Consider the following 11,925-nt stretch of genomic DNA (forward strand, 5'->3'; position numbering starts at 1 on the left):
AAGCAATATCTCGATCAAGGATTTTCAATTCACGACGGATGGAACCCATAGCTAGACAGAATTCGTAAGTAAATTGAAAAAAACAGACTATAGGATGCCTGTTAAATGACTTAGCTGTTACGTATTTAAAGTTGAACGTGAAACGTGCATTACTAGTACTTGTCAAGAAACCCCATGGAAATCGAAAAAAAACAGGAAAAAACAAGCCTTCTTTGAAGACATAACCCTGGTATCTCTAGATACAAATCTCCATAATTTTGACCAATTTTCTATTTGATCTTGAGTATAGAGATCAAAGGCAAAGGTTAAGATATGAAAAGAAAACTGAACTTTGGGATATATACATTTAAATTGAGTGTTTGTGTATTTAGCTTCATGAGTTGATGCAGAAAGAAAATTTTCGGTCCGATTTCAGCTGTCAAGGTCAAAGGTCATGGTCTCATTTAGAAAGCTCATCATTGATAATATAAGGGTATTCTGTCCATTATATGGCCCCCAATTCGCTATTCAGGTCAAGTTCACGAAATTAAGTTACATGCAGACTATGCCGCACATAGTGAAACCCAAATCATGACTAAACTATCATCATCAAATCACTTGAAATGTTTGATTCAAAAAGCTATGAAGATAGCGCTAATTTGCCTATTTGACCTTGAAGAAGACTTTCAAGGTCTTAAAAGAAAGTTCATATTTGGTGGTATGGGTCTAGGCACTTAAATGGCGTCACTAGTATTATACCTTCGAAGGTAAATGCATATTGTGAAATTTAACAAATATGGCTGCTGTTCGGCCATATTTGATTCTCTCGCAAAACAAATTGACGTGTATATGTCTCACATAGTACCTTTGTACTAGGTTTGGTTCAACTCAGTTGGTGCATGAACCCATGTATGAACGCACACACACACACACACACACACACACACACACACACACACACGGGCGGATGGACGGACGCACGCCCGGACGGATGGAACCCAACGTATAAGTCCCATCCGAGCGGTGCCCGTTGGGGACTGTTAAACACAATGCAGACTAGAAAGTCTGTTGTAGCGCATAGCTATAACGATGTTGAATATGAAACATGCATTGTTGGTACGTGCCAGGAAATCCCATGTTAATTTCACGTACTTCGAACCAGTCACATTCATCTCCCGTGTATATTACATACTCACTTTAGCACAATGTTCTTTAAAATGAATAACACTAAAATTTGACAGGGTGTGAAAGAAAAGGGTCACTGGGACAAATATTTTCTCTGCTTGGGGTGTACTATATCCATATTTCACAAATATTTTCTGTACACAAATGTAAACATTTCCCTGGTGTGGGACAATCGAAGTAGAGAACATATGCCTTCGAGGGGGTGAAATTGTAGTCGAAAACAAAATGCATGCCAGCAGCTTTATGATTTATCCATACTCAACTTGCCGACAGATGGACACCTATAAAAAAGGGATAGGTGTTGTCTAACGTTTTCATTACGAAGGAAAAGGGGGAGCTGCGTAACACAGTGTGGAGGACTCGTAGAAGTGTAGGCCATTATCATTATCATGATTGCAGTTACGGCGCAAATCGATCAGTACTCGTCACCCGTCCTAACATTATAATCTCTTCTTTGTTATGCAAAGTAGAGAAATCGACAAGGCTTTGACATTTTTCTTACGAAAGGTGACCTCCATTACGGGAAAACGACACGATACAAGAAGGCGACTCTGCATATGAAGGTAGGTGAATGATTATCGCGTTGATGTAGCGCATCGAAACGTTAAAGATTGTCGTAAGACCTTTTACCAGTCACCTTACTATAGTAAAGCTCTACTACAGCAGTCTGGTTGATAGATTTCTTTGTTGGTAAACACTGTTTGCTTGCCCATGGACGTATAATACTATTTATACATCCACGATCTACCCAGGCTATCCGAGCTCGTCACATTGCTTGGCATGTGTTCATATGACAATACTATCCAGTTTTAGAATTCATCGCTGAATTTCTACCGCTAAGTTTATACCAACAATATAGTGTGTTTGACGTCAACGCCATCGGACGATTTAAATATGCGCTTTCAATTTTTAAGGACCTAGCTAGTATAAACACAAACACCGTCGTATGATATACATGTACATAGTACTTTACCTTACACATATCTCTCGGAGCTAGTCATTCAGGCTTGCATGACAAACTAACCGTTTTATGCAATGATTTAAGTTAAGTTGTTGATATATTGCCCTGTCTTCGGTGACTCTAGATGAAACGAGAAGAAAATAAGCGTATATGATCCATCATGATTGACAGGTGATTAGGTGTACATTTCATTTTGATAAGCCACACGTGAAGTCGTTTATTGCTATTGACGTGACGTCTCCGTGCCATTAAGGAACGTCTCGTGACTACGAGTATTGCGATACACTCGGAGCAGCCGAGCCAGAATGATTCCGACTACTGGCTATTTACAGAATGGTAAGACGTCGGTGATTCGGGGCTAGACATTTGGTAAGTAGGGAGCGTACATATTAGAACCTTTTCCTCGACGTTGAGAGACGTGCCATATTAAAACGCATATAGAAATTGCGTGCCTTCAACTCCTATCTTAACGCATACAAAGCGATTACTAAACATATATTCGCGGAGCTGCACTGTGCCTTTTTCTGCACTCCTTTTCTGAAGTCATGATCGGTTACTTCATCTCATTTGTTTCTTTATCAATTGAAATATGAGAGGAGGGATGTTATAGGCAAATTCGATAGGGGTGCTGGACAGAAACCCAGTGTCTCTATCGTCAGAGATAACAGTGTCACGGTGACTCTGGTGTTATCTAGCGAAAGTGATAAATGGGTTGCCAACGCTATCAATTTTATTGTATTTACATGTAAAGCTTAGGCTACGTACGAGCTATCGTGCAATTTAATTTGACGAGTCCTATATTTGCCGAAGTCGGTCACAACTAATGAACAGGAGCAGCGAAATAAACACTGAGATGCTGAAATATACACATGAAACAATCAAAAACATGCACATTCCACGAACAGGGAATTCTACTGATGGGGCGTGTCGGGTTGTTCACCCAGCTGACTGTCGTGAATGTGTAGATTGATGATGGAGAGGAAAAGACCGGGAAGACCGTTGAAAAGTCAACAGTAACAACGCGACATCTGTTTCTTAGCTAGATATAAATTGATCGGCTGGCTACTCCTAATCACCCCATAAAACGGTCTATCAATAATCGATACATCAACAGAATGTGATCGTTCGAACATTCATAGCATGATCAAATCGATTGATCTTTATCAATCACTTTTTATAATCCAATATCTTTTTGGTGGCTGATAACTCTAGAATTCCTTGTACACTGTTATGAATTCAATTGTGCTTTAAAAAGGTAATTCTTTACCTAGATGCGTTTCTATATTTAGTCTATAGCCCCCCCCCCCCCACCAACAGGTGGAACATCTCGCCTAAATGATTCAAACTAATCTCACTGCCTCATCACTATTTCCTTCTCGATTTCAAGCTTATAGCGATTGTCTCCTAAATTGAGTTCACGTAATCAGGCAACTCACAACGACGTCGACGTACGTTACACTTTGCAATACGGTACTGCAGCTTTCTTTTCCGAAATGTCACACGGCAGGGTGTCTGGGAGATCATACCGGACGGAAATTGTCTTGGCTCGATTAGTATCGTTTTTTGCACGAAAGCCGATATGTAGTTATTATATTTAGTATTTTATAACAGCAGTTATCACACAACTGTGTTCGCTATAATATTTTTGCCAGCCAATGTCCAATTATTCAAGATATCGAGTAACAGTCATCCAGTCTTTAGCAATTATAATAGGAATTATGGAACTACAAAATAGAAACGTGCTTCGATCAGACATACCACACTTTCTTGTTTACGTCAGTTTAAAAAAAAAGATAATTTAAATGATCGGAGTCAACTTATGACGTCACAAAAAGGGCAGTACTCGTATTTCCTAGCGTCCTTCAAACAGTGTTATTGTCATTTTACACGAAAAAGCTATGACTTGATAGTCTTGGATTTCCGGCGTTATTTCTGAACTGCCAAATGCAGATCTAACTTTTATAGAAAAACAGAAATGGCGCTATAGGCGACACTTCTTCTATAGTACTACCCTCAGAGACGAATATTAACAGCGACTACCTAGCTATTTAATATAGCCGTGAACTTTGACCATACATACAGATTGGTTTCAAAACCCATAATTTCTCCATGTGCATACTATAATTCTAATAATAACCCACCTTCAGAAACAGTTTGCCGGTTCTCCGGATCTGTCTTAAATATTATATATTTATTTATAACGACACTGAACGAAATTGCACGCAGTTCACGCCGGATGGTGTGTTTCTGGTAAAGCATGATCATTTGTAAGCTCTAGCCGCAGGCTGTAAGCTTACTATTCGATTCTGTTTCTATTTTTGTACTTCAGAAGTACTTTGATGTTTCTTCCACCACGGTATTCATCGTGAAAGTTTAAACCGATCGGATATTCAAACACGTAAATGATTTTCCTATATCTCCTTCATAATTTAACAGAGTTAAGTCATTATTGACCTTTTAAAAACAATAAAGCTAACCGTTAAGAATAAAAATCGCTGTCCTGAATATCCACCAGGAATGAAGTCCAATTAATTTAATGGTATTATCTATTGTATTGCGTTAGTCTATAAATTTACAGTTGTCTGACTACATCGAGAGAAAATTGCACAGGCGTCAACAAAAATCCCCACTCTCTTCTCTCCAATACTTGTATGTTTAGTAAGATGTCGAAGATTACTGATTTATAGACCATAGCTGGTTTAACACTTCAGTGGAAACTGTATGTTTGTGGACACCTGGTACCTTTTAATTTCATGTTTCTCATGACTAGACTGATCCTGTATCCATGAACGACCAAAACTGAGGCATCAGACATTATGAATATTGAAGTACCACCAACATGTCATGTAAACAAACAAACACACACACACACACACACACACACACACACACACACACACACACACTTATTATTCTTTTACAATCCACCATCGCAAGGTGTTACGATGAGAAACATAGAGAATTAATGAGGTTACCCTGACGACCGAACGGCCATTTTGACTTGAGAGAAAGCCACGCCCAGTAATATTAGACTACATGGAAACGTCTTGTAGGCAGCAATTACATATATCGAAGGTATAAAAGCAATTAGTTTCCATTCATTACAGTGTATTCAATGATACACTGTTCTCAAATCAAGGTGACCTGAAGGTTATCTAAAAACATGTACTTATAAAAGCCTGAAACCATGACTCAGTTTTCAATGATGACATTTCATTCAATTTAAGGAACATACGATCATTGCAGAAAGTGACACATTTTAGATTACTCGGAAATTCTTCTATGAAAGACAGAACAGAGAGCATTTGTCCCGGATGCATGATGCCTTCAACAGCTTAGCTTTGTTCTCCGTTCTATGAAAGATATAACAGTTCATTATTTGCAGCCCGAGTTTCTTCGAAAAAAAGCCTGCTTAAGTGCGAAACTAATCCGTAAAAAATGCCTCAAATTACTAGTCAGTAGAAGGGTTCTGAAAACAAACTCAGGAAGACTTTCTTCGATCGGTTATTACGAAATAAAATTTCAGTAATAGTTCATGGTTTATAGTTTCTTCGAAAAGTCTGTTTAGGCGCGAAACTAATTCTTCTAAATACTTCTTAAGTGCCAGTGATTTTATTCATCATATGTTTGACAAAATCAGGAAGTATGCCTGGCATAGTACAAGTATACAAAGTTTGACGAACTTTCCTGTCATGGCAACACGCCAATTCTGAACAAATCTGAAACCCCATAAATTACATGTATATCAGGATATAGTCTATTCATATCTTCCGAATACCTCGCCAAAAATTTCCACGTCTTTCTTGTCAACGTTCTCAAAATTTACAAATTTGACAAGAACACTGTAATTTTATTTTTGGTAGAACAACGTTACTCATTTTATTCGTGACCATATTTTGTGAATAGGCTGACCGCCAAACTAAAGTATAAACCCCTATATTCTTACAACTACCGAGTCTTTGCGCATGCGTTAACTCAGACATACGGCTGAAGTACAGCTAGGTGATAGTTTACATTACAATGTCAAAGCATGAAAAGTCTACTGTTGGCAATAACCTGGTCCGGATAGCGTCTTAAAGTGTAACTCCTGTGTTGGATACCATCACAGTGGCGTGTAGGAAAATTCATCTATCCTCACCGACAGCAATACCTGCTTTACAGTTGATTGTTTACAGACCGAAGAGTGCGTCGGACTGGAGAAACAGCTAAGACTACTTACCTTTGAAGACGTCTTGACGGTACTGCATAAGCTAGTATAAGTTTTAAAAACCTAGTAATTGTTGGCATGTCGCTATACATTATAGTAACTAAAGTTACGGTTGTTTTGAAAGTAGTGGTGTATTTTTTTTTAGACGAGTACGACTTTACACCTGACAAACAGTGTTTATGTAAGTCCTTGTACTTATTTCTGTGTTGAACCGAACCCTACAGTGCTAGTGACAGATATAAAACCGAATGTCGAGTCGATATAAATGCTGTTGTTGTTTTTTCAAATGCAAAGAGAAATCTCCGAGAAAACTTACATTAATTTTGAAAACTATGTATCATTATTTATTAGCAAATGAGTGACTCATGAAAGCAGAACCCATTTGGGGCTGCTGGCTAGGGCGGGTCCCAAGTCACGAAATCCTTTCCAATGTATCGCTTACACGATGAATAAAACACAGTCTGGACACAGTTGTTACTATTTAATCGAGTGTAAAAAAACAGAAGTACGGGTAATAGTAAACCAGCTTGACTATTTTGAAAATACAATATACATAGTGATTTGAGTATAAATTGTTAGTCTTTATAACTACTTCGACTCCGTGACTGTTGCCAATGAGTTCCGCGTTCATGGCATAGATTCGGTTTTCAGAAAGTCATTTTAGTTCAACATTCATTTCCTTATACCATAAAGCGATTTTCTAAAAGTAGTGAGTACAGAAAAACAAAGTTATTTATCGATGCCATAAAACTATTTGTGTACACTGTCTTATTACACATTCCATTATTGGTATGGCACTATTGATTATGCTTTCCCTTCCATCTGTCTGTCTGTCTGTCTGTCTGTCTGTCTGTCTGTCTGTCTGTCTGTCTGTCTGTCTGTCTGTCTGTCTGTCTGTCTGTCTGTCTGTCTGTCTGTCTGTCTGTCTGTCTGTCTGTCTGTCTGTCTGTCTGTCTGTCTGTCTGACCGTTCGTCCGTCTTCTTCCCTTTCTCTTAGTCCGATCTCACACACTATTTCCGGTTCCCCCTTTCTTTAGACTCAATTACAACCCATAACATCAAAGTAAAGCGTTTTGTGTATTTATCACAATTGTTTATAGCATCTGTAAAAGGATACTGTTGTCATTTGCTTATTGACCACATTAGAAAAGCTACATGCTAGGCTTGTAAATATCCAATTGAAACAGTATACTTTTACACTTGATGTAGATGCTATAAATGAGTGTAGCACATAGAGAAAGTGCTTTATTTCAGTGTTACTGGTTGTATTTATATTGCTAATTTGTTGGGTTTTTTAAAACACCAAACTATATTTGTGCGATGTGTCATTTAAGACTGAGTTAAAGTGAAATTAGTGAGAGATTGCTATCATTTCTTAACACTGTAGTGATCACTAACACAACCAGGATGTCTTTCAAATAAGCAGAGCGTACTGAAATGTATTTTATTTAGGACTTCCGGGATGTTTTAAATTCCAAACACGAAATCTCAATGTCTGCATGTCAGAGGTTTGTCACGTGATTTTCACGGACAGTGGACACGATAATTAAAATTGAAATTTCATTTTAGAGCGAGAAACTGTAATAGTTTGTCCTTAATAATAGTTCTCCCACGTCATATGTGTCAAAGGTCAACCGTATTCTCGTCCATCGTTCTAACGATTATAAATACAACAGTCCGGCGAAGGATTGTGATTTTTTTATAGCACTTAATGGGAAAATAATTTTGTGGGAATGAAAAAAAAAACATCAATTACCTGCGATAAATTCTTTCAAAGACCGTGTAGTCTATTTTTAGCATGGCTTGCAGGGAACGGTTCTCTGTAGAATGGGTTGACTTCATTACACGCTGTAACATATTAGATACGATCTAATCTGAGACCCAATTGACTCCGTATGAACTAGTCGATATTGTGTGCATTTCTGAGTATTTTCTGTTCTGCGTTGGAATATTACACACTGTCAAAATGTTCCATTAAAACAGTACACGACTTGGGAATATTTGATAGATAATATTTTCTTAATAATACATACAATGTAAACGTGTTGATACATGTCACGGTATATGTCTTCGCATTTCGAAGATACTCATCCAGAGTGTGTTGAATCATAAGCCATTTTCATGCAGTGAATTTATCCCGGGAATTTATTCGGGCGGAGATTATTATATCTCTTGACTGTCGGCTCTCTCTTTTCATGCAGTTGTAATATCTTTTGAAAATTCCCTTTACAAACCTTTTAAGCGCAGACGACAAGGGCACACTAAATCGGATATTGCAATGTATGTTATTACCGCAGGTTCGCCGTCTCTATGTGGAAATAATCGCTCTTGAGACTTATATACAAATATAGTGTTGCTGCTCTGGACTGGAAGCAAGCTTGGCAACGCGATTCCCTAAATGAGTATATTCAAACCAACAGCGTGTCAAATAATACATGTGTAAATAGCAATATTCAATATATTCATTGACAAGAAGGAAACGGATGTACGTGGAAAAGTGACAGTCTACTTTCAGCCTGTTAAATCATAATGGCGGACGCCACAATGCTCGCGATATCGGAAAGAGGTTAGGCTCTTCACACCACGGTGAAAAATGTTATCTTGAGTACAAGGCAATGACAGTCAGTGTCTCTATATTGCGATTGTTTCCAGATAAATCTATCATCTGTAAATCCACTCCAAGACGATAATCCGAATGGTGTAAATATTCCATCCTTTACACCATGAAAAGAGGCGGGAACTAGATTATAGTGTAATCTGTAATATAAATGCCTAGCTTTACTGGGAGCCAGATATATCAAACTGTATAACTCACAGGAATTATTGTATACTGTGTTGTATGTATGACAGAGAACGAGAAACATGGATATAAATAGTAATATTGTAATTGCCGAATTTTTCTTCAACATGTGAATTGTGAAGTTACATAAAGAAACATACAAACACACATAGTCACATATACAAACACAGTCACATAGACATACATACATACATACATACATACATACATACATACATACATACATACATACATACATACATACATACATACATACACAGACGGACGGGCGGACAGACAGACAGACAGACAGACAGACAGACAGACAGACAGGGACATAGACATATATATATATAACCTGTTATAGAAGTGTTTATAAACTGGAAGGAAATCTTAAAACGTGACCACAGTCAATCTAATTTTATTGCTCAGTGTGCGCAGGTGGCACATTTCAGAAATAATTAATACTGTCTAGAATGTTTTCAGTTCTGAATTGCAGTCATCTAAATGAGGTGGGGGTCAAGTCAGGTCAGGTCAAGTCAGGTCAGGTCACAAGTGCTGTGTTTGGTGACCTTTGACCTATGTCCATATATAAATAACGATGAGATTTAATTACCAGTATGTTTTTGCACATACATTGTATTAGTGTGTGCAGTGGTGGTGACAGGGTGGGGAGGGGGAGGGAGTGGGGAGGGTGGGATGGGTAGGAGAAGTAAGAGATATAATCTATATTCAATTTGTGAGGTGAAGCTCCACGACTTTACGCTTTAATACCTTGACAACAAACGACATTATAGGATTATGCAATTATTTATTAATTTTACACTTGATTGATTTAGACATTGTCGGCGGGTTTTGTTTTTCGTAAAAAATGTCCGTCAAGATGAAAATTCAGTCACCTGCGAGAAAAATGACATTGATCATATTCCAATATTGTAAATACATTCTAAAAGAAGCTGATTTGTGGTTTAAAAAGGGTGGGGGGGGGAGAGACACTAAAAATACAAAACGAAGCTATTAGTAAGTAAAATAATTCTATATCCTGATAATAGTAGTTCGTTTGAGTATCCATGGAAACTAGACTTGTGGCGTCAGATAGCAACATTTCATTCAGCTAACAATTCCTTAAAATCAATTTTAATAAGACACCGGGTATTGAGACTTGTACGTCAATTTTTCGCCATTAATGATTAATATTGAATGTTATTCAATGATTTATTAGCAATATGACATAAATGCATACAATTTAACGTGTTGCTTAGCAATGTGACGTCTAATGGCATAAATTGTTCCACCTTTTAATTTCAAAGCAAAGTGTTTATCGTCACTTGAGACCCCATTCCGCTGATCTTAAAAAAAAACATAAATTGCGTCAATCTAGCAACTGTTGCTATGTTACTTGCCCAACCACCCATCCACTCTTATATGAAACTCGAGTATTGTGTTCAAAATGGGATATCTTTTAAATTTTGTGATAACAAAATACCGTCAAGTCAAAATATGTATGGATTTGTAGTTTTTCAAACTGTGTCCCCTGTTTCCCCCCGATTTTATTGTTTACACTCCAATTCTGAAAATGTAATTTCCGTCTTCATCTCAATGACGCCATATTGTCTAAAGTATTAGACGGAGAAGGAGCGGATATTATAGATACACGCCTGGAAGTATGGATTATGATTTAGCCTCTGAGTCAGTGAAAGTTTAACTCCCTGTGGGATAAGCTTGGTGGCTAGAGCTCGGGATTAGTAGTCAGGAGGTCATGGGTTCGAATTTCACTGAAAACAGAGATTTTCTGTGACCTAGCTACCCGAACCCAGGGTGACTGTTCTACAGACAAGTTGATGGGCAAACTGTATCACACAGTCGTGTCTCACTCACAAGACTGTGAATTTGCGTTTGAGATTGGGGTGACTCCTGGAGTAATGACTTAACAGTCACATACATGGCCCAGAAGTGCTGTGCATGCATTGCAGTAGCCTGGAATCCATGTGGATGGGGATTTTAACATTTTGTTGGCCTGCCTGGTCGACTCCGGGATAGACTGTGAACTGTATAGGAAAGCCTTGACAGTTCGAATTCCACAGCAACAACGTGATATGAATAATGGAGTGTGCAACATAGCCCTGTCACATAATCTCACACTTGAATGGATGCCTGTAGATATTTTGTAACCGTTTTTATGTTTTTATATGTCTGCAGAAAAAAAAAACGCTAGGAGTAATTGCCAGCCCAAAACAAGCTTAACTTGAAAGTGGTAATCGGATATGGTTATTCATTAAATTTTATATTTTGACGCCAAAGTTTATGGTTTGGGTATTTTTTGAATTGATGCTAATTCGTAGTTTGGCGGTTGATTCTGTGAATATATAAGTATAATTTTTTTCTTCAAGAGTCATATCCAGCCTCGAAAGTGCCACTGTAACAAAACATTCACATATATAGCAGGACTGGTTTAAAAGTATTCACAAACTCTAGCTTTCAACATTTTGTTATATTCTTGATATTGAATATTTCTTCTCTCTCCTTTTTGTGTGTCAATTTTCCTCTTTTTTTAAAATCCTTGTTTTATAAGCTTACATGGCGAATGACATCGCCATTAAAAAATAAATTAAATACATCAACAGACTTACGACCTATTTTAGCTTCCAATGCAGTTTTGCATTAATTTCGTATAATAGTTGGTTAGGCCTTTATTAAATTGTCTCGTTCCGGTTAACCGACCCCACCTAGTTTTTCACTGCCGACCCTAAACTTTTTTTCACGTATTCGAGAACAAAAAATATAAAATCGTGAAAATTGTGAAGTCTCGTGAGA

General features: G+C 37.7%; 1 protein-coding gene across 2 annotated transcripts in view; it reads left to right on the forward strand.

Annotated features, from left to right (window-relative positions):
* The first annotated feature begins 1,498 nt into the window (after positions 1 to 1,498).
* LOC144449222 (uncharacterized) overlaps positions 1,499 to 11,925 on the forward strand; it is a 24,922-nt gene continuing 14,495 nt past the window's right edge. The window contains exon 1 of one of the 2 annotated variants that reach the window (XM_078139732.1): positions 1,499 to 1,727. The gene's annotated coding sequence lies outside the window, so the exon portion shown is untranslated. Of the gene's footprint in view, positions 1,728 to 2,372; positions 2,495 to 11,925 lie in introns of those variants that run through there. The other variant, XM_078139731.1, reaches the window with a different exon arrangement.

The sequence above is a fragment of the Glandiceps talaboti genome, chromosome 18 (assembly GCF_964340395.1).
Source record: "Glandiceps talaboti chromosome 18, keGlaTala1.1, whole genome shotgun sequence".
Taxonomy (NCBI): domain Eukaryota; kingdom Metazoa; phylum Hemichordata; class Enteropneusta; family Spengelidae; genus Glandiceps; species Glandiceps talaboti.